At 38.2% G+C, this 13826-nt stretch overlaps 1 pseudogene; it reads left to right on the forward strand.

Moving 5' to 3' along the window:
* The first annotated feature begins 712 nt into the window (after positions 1-712).
* LOC147537981 (uncharacterized) lies at positions 713-7515 on the forward strand (annotated as a pseudogene).
* The last annotated feature ends 6311 nt before the right edge of the window (positions 7516-13826 follow it).

The raw sequence follows: 13826 nt of genomic DNA on the forward strand, positions 1-13826 counted from the left end.
AGTATGCCGCCAAAACTTGATTTAGACAAAGAATACAAAAATTTGAGCTCTGTATATGTCATGACTTTCATCTTCATACACAGTGTACCCTTTAGCTAGAGTAATTTTTTGTTTACCAAACTAGAAATTCAAGTCCATACTTTCTAAATCTCTTTAGTTCTCAATGTCCGATCTCCACTTGAATCCCTCTACCTTTGGTTCTAAGAAAAAAGTTTCAAATCAAGAACGTCAAAATATTCTAGATTACCTCTGGATAAGAAGTGATAATGGCAAACTACGGAAAGGTACAATTAGTGAAACGGCAACTTTATTTTCGCGGGATAGAAAAACCATACATCGAATTTGGAATCGTGCTCAAGAATGCATCGCTAAAGGAGAAATTGTTGACGTATCTCACTGATTTTCTAGGCGTGTTGGTCGAAAAAGAATTCAAATTGATCCCGCTAAAATTAAAGAGCTTCGTCCACAACGACGCACAAATATTCGTTCCATGTCAAATGATTTGCATGTTTCAAAAGATACACTTCATAGACGAATAAAAGAAGGTATGCTTGTACCACACTCAAATGCTCTAAAACCGTCTTTGACAAATGAAAACAAGAAAACAAGACTTCGGTTTTGTTTGTCGATGCTTGATCCAAATAGTCTTACTACCAATCCAGTTTTTCGCAATATGTACAACTATATCCATATTGATGAGAAATGGTTTTACATGACCAAAGAAACTCAAAAATACTACCTCCTCCCCGGAGAAGAAGAACCGCATCGTACTTGTCAAAGTAAACGGTTTATTAGTAAGGTTATGTATATTGCACCTGTCGGTAGACCAAAAACTGATTTCGAAGGTAATGAACTATTTTCAGGAAAAATTGGAATTTTTCCATTGGTATGTAAAGTGCCGGCAAAAAAAAACATTAAAAATCGTGTTGCCGATATTTTAGAGACGAAACCAATAACATCTGTAAATAAAGATGTTATTCGATCTTTCTTGATCGAAAAATTTTTGCCGACAATAAAAGAAAAATGGCCGCTTGATCGTCTCTCGGATACCATTTATATTCAGCAAGATAATGCAAAACCTCACATTAGCCCAAATGATGTTGAGTTTCGCCAAGCCGTCTCAAACATTGGACTTGATATTCAATTGGGTTGCCAACCATCAAATAGTCCGGATTTGAACGTCTTAGATCTTGGATTTTTTCGAGCTATTCAGTCATTACAACATCAAGAAGGACCCAAGAATGAAAATGATCAAGAGAAACTATAGCAGGTGAGGTTGGAGAGAGAAAGTCCCGGGTTGGGAGATTTTTTAGGGCTCTTCCACTTTCCGGCGCCGCCTATCTTCTTCTCTGATTTTCTTGGGTTATTGACCGGTTTTGTTGTCTGCTTGGGCTTGGTTTCTGTGTCCGATTGCTTCTCTTTAGCTGACTGTTTCTCTTGAAGGGAAATGTTGGCTAAAAGGGAGGCACGACTCCTTCTGGTGGTGGAGATTCAGGTCCATTTGGGTCTGAGTCTCTACCGAAACAGAAAGTTCATGGGGAAGGGGAATCAGATAGGTGCTCTGAGAAGTATTCTGGTGAGTTCAAGGTCCGTTCGAGCTGGTCTGGTCTATTCCAGAAGAATGGAAGAGTTTCTCGTGAGAAAATGGATTTTGTACCTCCTACTGTGATTAATGAGGAGGTAGTTCAGGTGATTTCTACAAAGGATTATGAGGAGGATATTAGACAATGTGAGAATTGGTTGGTGGGTTCCTTCATTGGTAGACGATTGGATTTCATATTTGTACGTAACTCTTTACGTCGAATTTGGAAACCGAAGGGAGAGATGCACATCACTGCTCAAGGTGAGTCTTCCTTTGTTATTCGTTTTGACTTGGATGAAGATAGACAGAGAGTTCTTGAGCTGGAACCTATTTACATTGCTAGTCGTTTATTTTTTGTGCGTCCATGGAAGTTGTTTATTGAGGAAGAGCTTGAGGAGATTGAGTCTCTTCCAGTGTGGGTGTGTTTGAGGAGAGTCCCTGGTTTTCTATGGAATCGAAGAGGTCTAGCTCAGATAGTGAGCAACTTAGGGACTCCAATCGTGTTGGACAGTCCTACTGAGCTTAAGACTAGAATGAGTTTTGCTAGGGTTCTTGTGGAGATAGGGAAGGAGAGCTCATTCCCTTCGACAATACCCCTGTTGGTGGACGGAGTGAGAGGAGTGGAATTGCAAGTAGAGTATGCTTGGAAGCCGATGAAATGTGCAGGTTGTGGGTCTTTTGGGCACTCTATTGGTAAGTGCCTCAAAAGTGTTCGACGAAATGCCACACCATCTGAAGATAAGTTTGCTTGTAAGAAGCCTAAGAAGAATCCTAGGCATAGTGTTAATGAGGTAGGGCAATCTAGTTCAGCAGCTAGTATCCCCATGAATGCTCCAGCTCGTGCTCAGGGATTGGGACCTTCCATGATCCCCCTACAAAGAGTTTGGGGCCAACTCGAGTACAGGTTCAGTCACCTGGTGTGCTGAACTTGGCAAAGGGTGTGAAGGGAGCTGGACAACCTGCTGGATTGAGCCTGATTGATGAAGTAATGGAGGATAGTGGTGCTGGTTGGCCTGTGGTTACTAATAAGAGGAACAAGAAGGCTGGTCCTAATACTGGGTTAGTTTCTACTGGGTGCAATGAGGAGAATGAGCTGGCTAAAGGGATAAAGAGACAGTGTGTGAGTGTGGTTAAGTCTGGGGAAGATAAGCATAAGGAGGATACTACAGTTGGGGTGGGAATGTCTGAGGAGGAGTGTTTAAATGAAGATGTGGATGCTGGGTTTGAAGAGAATGGGGTTCATGATGTGGATGGGGATGGAGTAGCTAATATAGTAGCTCTATTTACCAAAGGAGTTGAGGGTAGGATGGCAAAGCCAGGGTTGAGGGGTAGGGGTCCTTATAGAAATTTCAATGGTTAGTTTAGCTAGTTGGAATGTGAGGGGGCTGAATAATCCTCCTAGAATAAAGGATGTTAGGGATCTTGTTAGAACTAAGAAGTTGTCTATGGTGGGGTTGGTAGAGACTAGAGTGAAGGAGGTGAATAAGGTAGCTGTGCAGAGAAGTATCTGTCCCTTTTGGACTTTTTTAGATAACTATGAAGAGGATGATGGTGGGAGAATTTGGTTGGGGTGGGACTTAAGGGTCTTGGATGTCCAGCTATTGTTTAAAACAGACCAAGTCCTGCTGTTCAGGTGAGAATGTTGGATGGAAGGGAGTGTTTGGTTGCTGTTGTGTATGGTAGGAACTCTAAAGAGATGAGAAAGAGTTTGTGGAAGGATATGATAGATCTTTGTGAGTCCTTTGAGGCTCCTTGGATGTTTTTGGGTGATTTTAATTCTATAGTGAGTAGTGATGAGAAGATGGGTGGCCAGGTAGTGAGGGCTAACCAGTTTGAGGACTTGGCAGAGTGTATCCAGAGGACCAGTTTGTTTGACTGTGCTTTTTCCGGTTCTCTCTTTACTTGGTATAATGGGCAGGAGGGGGAGAATGGTATTTGGGCTAAGTTGGATAGAGTGCTAATCAACATTGATTGGTTGGAAGTATTTCCTGGGTCTAAGGTCTGTTTTGACTTGCCCAGGTCTTCTGATCATGCTCCAGCCATTATGAATCTTGATGATGTTGAGGTTAGGGGCAGGAAACCCTTTAAGTTCTTTAATTGCTGGTTGGAAGAGACTGGGTTTATTGAGATGATAGAAGAGGTATGGCAAGGCAAGTTTGAGGGTAACCCTATGTTTAGATTTGTTTCTAAGCTTAAGGCTGTTAAGGGTTGCATTATTCAGTGGAAAAGGGGTAAGTTTAAGAATTTCCCTGATCAAGTTAGTGTTGTTAGGCATCATATGGAGAGGGTGCAGGGTCTTATACAGGGGGAGCCTTCTAAGTTGAATTGAGGAGGGTGGAGAGAGAAGCTGTAGAGAATTATGCTCATTTGGCCAAATATGGAGGCAGCTATGCTTAAGCAACAGACTAGGGTCAAATGGATTAATTTGGATGATGGGAATAACAGGTTCTTTCACAATACTATTAAGGAGAGGAAAGCTAGGAATTCTATTAAGCAGGTAGTGGGAGATGATGGAGTGATGGTGGAGGACCAGGATAGGGTGATTCAAGAATGTGTGAACTTTTATGAGAGAATGCTAGGGACTGAGGAGAGTGATGTGGAGGAGGATGCTATTTTGAATTCCTTTCAGTTCCAACACCCCTTGGAGTATGGTGAGAGCTTGGAATTGGTGAAACCTGTTAGTAGAGATGAAGTTCTTCATGCCTTGTCTACCATTGGTTCTGAGAAGGCCCCAGGACCTGATGGTTTTTCATCTTATTTCTTTAAGAAGTGCTGGAGGATAGTGGGAGATGATTTTGTACTTGCTGTCCAAAACTTCTTCAAATCTGGGAAGCTGCTGAAGGAGGTAAATTCCACTCTTGTTTCTCTTGTTCCTAAGATTCCTAATGCCTCTTCTCTTGGGGACTTTAGACCTATTTCTTGTTGCAATGTGATCTATAAATGTATTACTAAGATTCTAACTGAAAGGTTGAAGCTAGTTGTGTTTTCCATGGTGAGTGAGAACCAATCTGCTTTTATTTCTGGGAGGTGCATACAAGACAACATCATGCTTGCTCATGAGATTGTGAGAAACTATACTCAGAAGAAGGGGATGGCTAGGTGTACAGTTAAAATAGATCTTAGGAAAGCCTATGACACTGTGAGGTGGTCTTCCTTGCTCAAGATTCTTAGGAAATTTCAATTGCCTGAGGTTTTTGTTAATTGGATTTTTGTTTGTGTTTCCACACATAGATACTCTATTGTTGTTAATGGGGCGTGCTCATGGGTATTTTCATGGGAAAAGAGGATTGAGACAGGGTGACCCTATATCCCCTTATTTGTTTGTTATGGTGATGGAGGTGTTCTCAGCCTTGTTGCTCAAAGAGGAGAATGAGGGTAGATTCCACCTTCATCCCAAATGCAAAGAACAAAAAATTACTCACTTATGCTTTGCAGATGACTTGATGGTGTTTTTTAGAGGTGATGAAGAGTCTGCTTCAGCCCTTAATAGGGTGTTATTGAGCCTAAAGAAGGGTACTGGTCTTGGTGCTAATTGTCATAAGAGCTCCATGTTCTGGGCTGGGTCTGATTGTAGGGAGAAAGAGCAAGTTCAGGCTGTTTTGGGGTTTCAATGGGGTTCTTTGCCAATTAGATATCTTGGTTTGCCTCTAGTTGCTAGTAGGCTTTCCTATAATGACTGTATTCCCCTCATCCATAAGATTCAAGGGAGGATTAAGTCTTGGAAGGCTAGGTTTCTGTCTTTTGCTGGGAGATGCTTGTTGATAAAGGCAGTGCTTTGTAGTGTACTTATCTATTGGACAACAGTGTTTGTGCTTCCTAAGAGGGTGTTTAGGGAGATTAATGCTCTATTCTTCAGATTCTTATGGTCTGGGGTGGAGATGGGTGTCAAGAGGCCTACTATTAAGAGAGATGTTGTTTTCTTGCCTAAGGAGGAGGGAGGTTTAGGTATTAGAAGCAGTGAAACTCTTAATGATGCTATGAACCTCAGGCATGTTTGGGAGCTGGTGAGTGGTAAGAACTCTCTATGGGTTAGATGGGTCAAGAAGAATTTGGTGAAGGGGAAGAGTTTTTGGGTGATGGAGATACCTCATGACTGCTCCTGGTGTTGGAGAAGAATCCTAGGCAGTAGGGATAGGGCCAAATCCATTATCTTTCATATGATAGGTAAGGGTGATAATGTTCAGGTTTGGCTTGATGTATGGCATCTTAAGGGGCTTCTTTACTCTGAATTTAAGGAGAATGCAAGGTTTGCTTCTAATCTTAAGCTAGATATGAAGGTGGCTGAGATTATTAAGGATGGGATGTGGAACTTTCCTAATCACTTGAGACACTTATTGGATCCTATTCTAGGTTCCATGGAGAATGTTTCTATAGGGAAGGTTGATGAAGATAGAGTTGTGTGGACAGTGAGTAGTAATGGGGATTTTAGTGTGAAAGCTACTTATGACCATGTGAGACAGAGGTGTGCTGCTACTGTTGAGTGGCATAGGTTGGTATGGTCTGGGTGCTCTATCCCTAGACACTGTTTTATTGCTTGGGTGGCTATGCAGAGGGGGTTGAAGACAAACATGAAGTTGAATTCTTGGGGCTTTCTTGTTCAGAGGAGTTGTCATCTCTGTGGGACAGTAGATGAAACTAATTTTCATGTCTTGTTTGAGTGTCCTTTCTCAGTTAGAGTTTGGAAGGGGCTAATGCTTCTGCTGGGTATTAGTCCTTGTGTGTTTGTTGATTAGGAGGGTGCTATCAGGTGGTGTATCATTAACTTTCAGGGAGATAAGTTCTGTAATAAGATGGGTAGAATGGTGTTTTCAGCTTTCGTTTATCACATATGGAGGGAGAGAAATTTGAGATCTTTTCAAAGTTGTAGTAGGAGTGAGGAGGCTGAGATACTTATTATAAAGAAGGAGATAGTGATCAAAATGATTTCTTCGGAGGGCAGGATTGAGTTTACTTCTGAGAATCATAGGTTATTGGCTGAGTTGAATGTTGATAAACCTATGGTTAGGAAGGGATTCAAGGGGTTGAGATGGAAGGCTCCTAATGAAGGGATAGTGCTGGTTAACACGGATGGTGCTTTGGATGGCATTAGGGCAGGATATGGTGCAATCCTTCGAAATGATAGAGGAGAGGTCTTGGCTGCTAGTGCTGGTTGTACTGTACCATGTGATGTTCTTACTCATGAGCTTCAAGGAGTATTAATTGGGCTTGAGGTTGCTAAGAGGTTGGGACTTAAGAGGATTGAAGTGGCCTCGGGTTCTGCTTTGGTGGTGATGCTGCTGTCTGATGTCAACAGGGAAGCTCCATGGAAAGTATGGGGTATTCTTAAAGAGGTGACAGATATGTGGAAGACTTTTGAGAGCTGTAAAGTTACTCATGTGTATAGGGAGACAAATGAGGCTGCTGATTTCTTGTCCAGGCTGAGCAGCAGTGGAGTGATTCATTTAAATGTTAAGCAGTTGCCGAGCAGACTTGCTGATATTATTTCACAGGATGTGAGAGGTGTCATTAGACTTAGGAAATTTTGGCATGTAGAGTCTTAATTGTTGGTTTTTTTCTTTGGGGACTTTTGGTTCATTATAGGTTTCTTCTATAATGAGGGTTGTATGAACGGTGGTGTTTTCAATAAAAGGGTCGGGGTCCCTTTAATCCCCGCTGACTCTTTCAAAAAAAAGAAGGACCCAAGAACATTGATGAGTTGATTTATGCAGTGGAGAAGTCATTCAACAACTTATCGTACGTCAAAGATCCTCAATAATTTTCTAACTATGCAACAATGTATGATCGAGATAATGAAAGTGCACGGGGTCAATAACTATAAGATCCCACACATGAGTAAAGGACAATTAGAAAACAATGGAAATCTTCCTTCTCAACTTGAATGTGACAGTGTTTTACTTGATAATGTCTTAGAATTTCTGCAAAATCAAGTTTGAAAGAATGGTCTGACAAAGTTCTTACTTCCATGTATTTGTTAGTCAATTTTTAACCAATTGATGTCATTGTCTTTTAATTTGATTTGTTTCTTTCTTTTTAATTCGTGTATGTATTAATCGAATAAAATAAAAGAACAAAATATTCGTAGTAAAAAAAAAATTAAGTAAGTATTCTTAGTTAAGTAATTTTGATTTAGTTACCTTTTTGGTTGTTGGCCAATATATATTTGAGCACAAACGTGTAATATAAAGATAAAGGGTACTGTTGGAAATTTAATGAATTTTATATGATAAAAAGGAAAATGAATCTCTTATTTTGAGACAACCTAAAAAAGAAACTGGGTCTATTAATTTGAGACGGAGGGAGTACTAGTTAATATTTAGTGATGATAAAAAAACTGAAAGTGAATCTAGTTTTAAAATTAGAAAGTCCAAATTAGGTCGGATGGTATCATTACTATAATGATTAGTATTTAGTAATGATAAAAAAAAAATGGAAAGTTAATCTAGTTTTTAAAATTAGAAAGTCCAATTTATTTGAAATGGTATCCTTATTAATGGTTAATATTTTGTACTGATAAAATGGAAAGGGAATTAGATTAATTTCGTAGTGCTTGTATTTAATAGCTACCCATCTATTATTCCCTGAAATTTAAAATGCAGGTTCATTCCGCACTAACAACCGTCAGGGGGCGGGGGGAGTGGGGAGAGGAGGGGGTCGTATCATAAGCATTGCATTGCACCTGTTTCACCAGTGATTGAAAAAGTGGGATTTCGGGGATAGATAAGACAAGATTTGAAGACCCATCTCTCTTTTGACAATATTTATGCTCTTTAACAGTACCCCAATGGGTTTCATGTCAAATTAAAGAGACATTAATATGGTTAACAAATCCAGTATTTGTTTCCCGCGGGAAGTGTTTCCAACATCTAAATGATACATGATTGAGTCTTATTTGTCGCATGCGAACAAATTCCAACACAGTAATCAAGTCAATTCTTCCAAACAATGACATATGCCGACAATGATGGCATTCTTTAAACAAAAATTCCAACAGGGAGAGGGGATGTGATTTGTGTCCCTCCAAAAGAGTTTCCAGCGTGGCATAATTTAGTCTCAACAGCTACTAAATTTCAACACAGTTGTTCCAAACTATGAGATAAAATGATAATGCCTTCTCTTTCAACAAAAAAAAATGACACCAAGTGAGATTCAAACAGCTCAACGACACATAATTAAGTCTCATATGTTGCATGTTAACCATTTTAAACAAAATGAATACCTTCTCTTTAAGCAAAAAAAAAAAAAAAGAAAAAAGCTAGCGAGCCAAGGAGGGGGGATATTGTTTCCCTCCAAACGAGTTTCCAACAGCTCAACGGGACATGATTAAGTCTCACACATGCTAACAAATTTCAACATCTGATTTGTCACGTGCTACCAAATTGCAACACATCATTTGTCGCATACTAACAAATTTCAAAACATAATTTGTTGCATACTAACAAATTTCAACACATTATTTGTGATCAAGTAAATTGCTCCAAACTACCAAATACCCCAACAATAACACTTTCTCTCCGAACAAAAGAAATTTGTGCTTGATGCAAAGGGCACATTAGCTAGTACCATGTAATTCAACCAAAGTAACTTGTAATTCCACCATTAAGTCCCCGTCACCCTTTCACTTCATTCAGTTATATACATTTCAAAAGATAAAATTCACCCTAGATTTTTCTTTCGGTTACACTTGGTTCTCCAACAACCATATACAAAAATGCATGCTTCAACTCCAAACTCGATAGGCTTAAAGACTCAAAATCAGAAAATATATGAATACTAATATCAAGATTTAACAAGAAACCAAAAAATCCACATAAACTATCATATTTCGGCTTCCTAGAGCCTCGCATTAATAACTGTTTCTAGAAAAGTGGCCTACAGTAAACACAATTGCTTGAAATAAATTGTTATAGCAAAAAAAATTGCTTGAAATAAATTGATTCCTTTTATGTAAGTAAAGCAATGCCAACCTTAATTTCGAAAACAAAAACATAAAAAATAAAAACAAATAAAAAAAATAAAAACAATTACACAAATAGAATCTCCATACATCATATGCATATCCATGAAATTAAGCCAACTGTCGGACAATGTTTATAGTCATATCACGATGTATGGAGGAGATATTTGTGTAATAAGGCCAAACAAAAATAGAAAAACGAAAACAAATACCTTCTAATTGTAAAGTAAATATGGTATTTTCCATCAGAGTTTCCAACTGTCGGCCAATGTTTATAGTCATATCATGATGATAATGCCTTCTCTTTCAATGTGTAGATTTTCAAATACCTGGTGTTTTGATGTGTGAATTTTATTTGTATAAATAACTGATATACTTACTATGATGTGTACTTTTAGAAATTAGTATTTGATGTGCCTGTATTGAATGAGTGCAATATTCACAAAATTACAGTCATTTTTCTTGTTGGAACAATTTACGATGTGTAATTTGTCCGAATAGTTGATTTTGGGTCCATTTGAATCTGACATAACGTAAGTCCGAAAGAATAGTTGTTTGAAATAATGTTAAATTACTATTGTGCGCACGACTATGACATGTTTGGACAATTCCAACTGGAACTTTTTTTGCAAGTCTTAGAATTCAAACTAGGTAGTTTTGTAAATTTTCATACGGTTGGTGTGGCACTTTTTAATTAGAAATTGATATTTTATAGGTTGCTTAGCGGTAGTGATATGCATCGAATTAGTATTTTAGTATGTGTAGTATGAAGAATTGGCATCTTGGACCATTTTGCATGTACAATCTTTGTTTGGTTGAGTGAGTGCAGAGATACCATATGTGATTATACACTTGACCATGCATTAAGCTAGTAGTTTGTGTGGATGTGAATTAGGTTCATTTATCTGGATACTTAATTTGGTTGTTTGCAATATAGTATTTTAGTTTGTGTTTTTATGGGCAGTAAACTGATGTATTATGGACTGTGTCGTCACTATTATGTCTGTTTTACCTCTATTGTTATATTTCGGTGTTAATAGTTATTTGGACAATATTTTTGTATCTTAAAATTGTATTTGGTATTGTTGATGAGGAGGGCTATCAGGCTATTATCGAAGTTCTTGTAAGCATGTAGGACATTAGGGTTATCGGTGTTCTTTTCTATTTTGTTATTGGATGGATTTTCATAAAAAACTAATATTTTGGTGACCTAGGTAATTATGTGGTTGTTTTCTTTTCTGGAATTGTAGTATTTTACATATGCTTTGTAGCTTTACTCTTTCCGTTAATAGAAACTAAGAATTATATTTGAGACAAATCCAGGCGTTGGTTGTGTTTTTCATTAAATCTTGATCATTAAATCTCTTATCTATCTTACAAATTGAAAATTGATTCACCCGCTCGTACAAGAAAGTAGACAAGTCAATGAATCTGGATCGGTAACCCCTTCATTTTTAATCTACACAGTAATTGTTGATTCTATGGGCCACATTATTGGGAGAAAGTTCTCTCTCCATTTATTAATATTACCTGATTTACTTCCTCCCACAAGAAACGCCCAAACCCCGTTACTAGGGAAACGTTTCCAAATCTTTTTTTTTCTTAGCACTAATTAATTTTCTCATATCAGCTCATCCTCTTGATGCTCCTCTGATCCATGAAATAATGTATGTTGATTGGTTTCGTCCTCTTCCTTCCATTGCCAAATTGATGCACTTAGAAACCTTTAATACACCCTTCCATTTACCCTCATTATCATTTTTTCTTCCCACTGTTTTTTATGTTTCTACTCTCTAAAACTGAGTTGTTGAAAATCATCTCAATTTGATTGAGTTAGTATTGTTTCTATTGTAATAGATTATGGAGAGAGTTATTGGGGTAAATTCAAACTTGGAAGGAAGATTAGGAGTGGATCATTTGTTGAGCTTATTCTAGGTATGCGGACTCCTTCTCTTTTTATCTAGTTTGACTCTTAATTTCTTGGGAGAGTTACTGAAAACTCCACCTTTTGAAAATGTTTTCACATGAATCTACATTTTTTTTAATAGTTGTATTTTCCACCACCTTCTGTCAGAGTTAACAGAAAATCACCGTTAGTGAAAGTGTAATTACAACTAAGCCCATTTACTAAATAAGGACTAATTCGGTGAGACCAAAAATGTGGGGCGCCTTCAATAGAATGCAGTTGCGTTTATTACATAAATCCTTTCTCCCTAACATTTGAAGAATCAAGCTAACTCCTTTCTGTAATCCCCAAATTGATAGAAAAAAATCCAGGGTTCCATTCGAAGAAGAATTTCTAGGGTTCCATTCGAAGAATTAAATTTAGGGTTACATTCGAACTGTGCACCGCCTCTCTCTTGTCTCTGGGTACTCCCTCTCTCTCGCTCTCTTCGTACTCCATAACCTTTCATTTAAGTTCGTATGGTTAGAAATGCACATTTACCCATTACAAAAACCATATATAATAGCTCGATTTAGATGAAAGGTTATGGAGCTCGATTTAGATGAAAGGTGAGAATACCATATATAATAGCTTGATGTAGATGAAAGATTATAGAGCTTGTATGAAATTTTATGATTCTCCGTGGAGTAAAAATCAAGTGGAGTATATAAATCAATGATGAAATTTGGTAGCAACCCTGAAATCACTTGTCTGAAATTTCTTCATTGACTTATACTCCATTTGATAGCATTTCAGAGAAGTGATTTCAGGCATGGAGTATAAATCAACTAATGAAATGTTCTGAAATCACTTGTCTAAAATTTTATACTCCATTTGATACCCAGAAATTCTCTTAAACTTATACTTCTGGTTCTCGAACCAGGTCCTCTATCTGTTTCATCTCTCTGAAATTTTATACTGAAATGCGCATACATGACTATTCATTAGTTGATGTGTTAAAATACGGTTGCGCGACGACATTATGAGCTCGATAAATAGAAAGTTTTGTCATTGATTTGCATACATGACTAACAGGGCCCAATTGGGAGTAAGGATAGTCTTAAACGAACGGTTGAAATGTTGGCTTTAATGCCCGAGAATGATCCTTATCCTCTTGATGCTATTTATTGGGGAGGAACGGACAAACAATTTGAAACACCTCCACCACCACCACCAAGTAATGGATTTTGTTCCCCTTCTCTAATTTCATGATAGATTGTGTTTATGGGATTGTTTTGAAGGACTGTCGTATATATTATTTCTTAATTTGATGTGCTTTATCTTTGTCTTGTAAAGGTGGTACTACTGTTGGGTTATGATTCATACTAGTGTTGTTAGCGGAACCTCAGACATCTTATGTCTAACACTAGCATTCCTAGGATCATCATGCATAAGTTAATAATTAACTAAGAGTTAGAGATTACCTTAATCGCTAGTTTTCCCTCGAACCTTTCCAATCGAATGCAAAGACCAAGAGCCCCAAGTGTTGCTCCTTTACTCAAGACACCCGAATGATCAGTTGATCTTCCACCTGGTAGTTTTTTTTGTTGAGTATTCCACCTTGTAGCTAGCTAGAACTCCAATGGTGGTTTGATATATGAAGAACACCTTCTTTATTGACTAGTTAGATAGCTTGGGAATTAGCTCATTTTCTCTTCTCTACTTGATGTTGTAGAGTAAGAAAGCTTCTTGAGAAATTCCACACCTTATTCAAGTCCCTAAGATACATTATATAGAACCCTAGTTAGAGACCCACCCTAATTAGGTTTTCCAAAAAGTCCCTTTTGAATGAGATTAAGAAAATAGTCAAAAAAATAGAAACAGTTTCTATTTTCCACTTTGCTTAAGTTGTGGCCGTACAAACCTACCCAAACTTGGCAGATCAGACATGGCCCTTTAGGGCAACTGGCAAGCCAGGCCGGCCCTAATCTGGGCCCAAAAGGTCTCCCTTTTGCCCCCAACCCAAAATCCCTCTTTTTTAGCCTTTTGTGTTATCTTTGCCTAAACTTCTTTTAGGACTACGAGACATGTTTATGGGACTCTCCTATGATTATATGTCTCATCCCACTAGTCATATCACCCGATCAAATAGACATTCTTATGTGTAACCAGATGTAGGATCCGGTCGAAGTTAGCCGCGAATTACTTCGTAATTCGACAATCGTAGAAGGTTTCTAGCGAAACACTACGACCCCTAAATCGTCCAAACTTAATGATTTTATTCATCAATTGTCATATCCGACAAATTGCTCGCATTGCATCTTTGGTCGAAGGAACTTCTTCCCCTTTCTCTTGCTTCTCTTCATCATCCCCTCTTCCTTGCAAAGATGTTTATTTATAGTCTT

This window comes from Eschscholzia californica, unplaced genomic scaffold, assembly GCF_041429995.1.
Source record: "Eschscholzia californica isolate CP2 unplaced genomic scaffold, dmEscCali1.0.p SCAF_5, whole genome shotgun sequence".
Classification (NCBI taxonomy): Eukaryota; Viridiplantae; Streptophyta; class Magnoliopsida; order Ranunculales; family Papaveraceae; genus Eschscholzia; species Eschscholzia californica.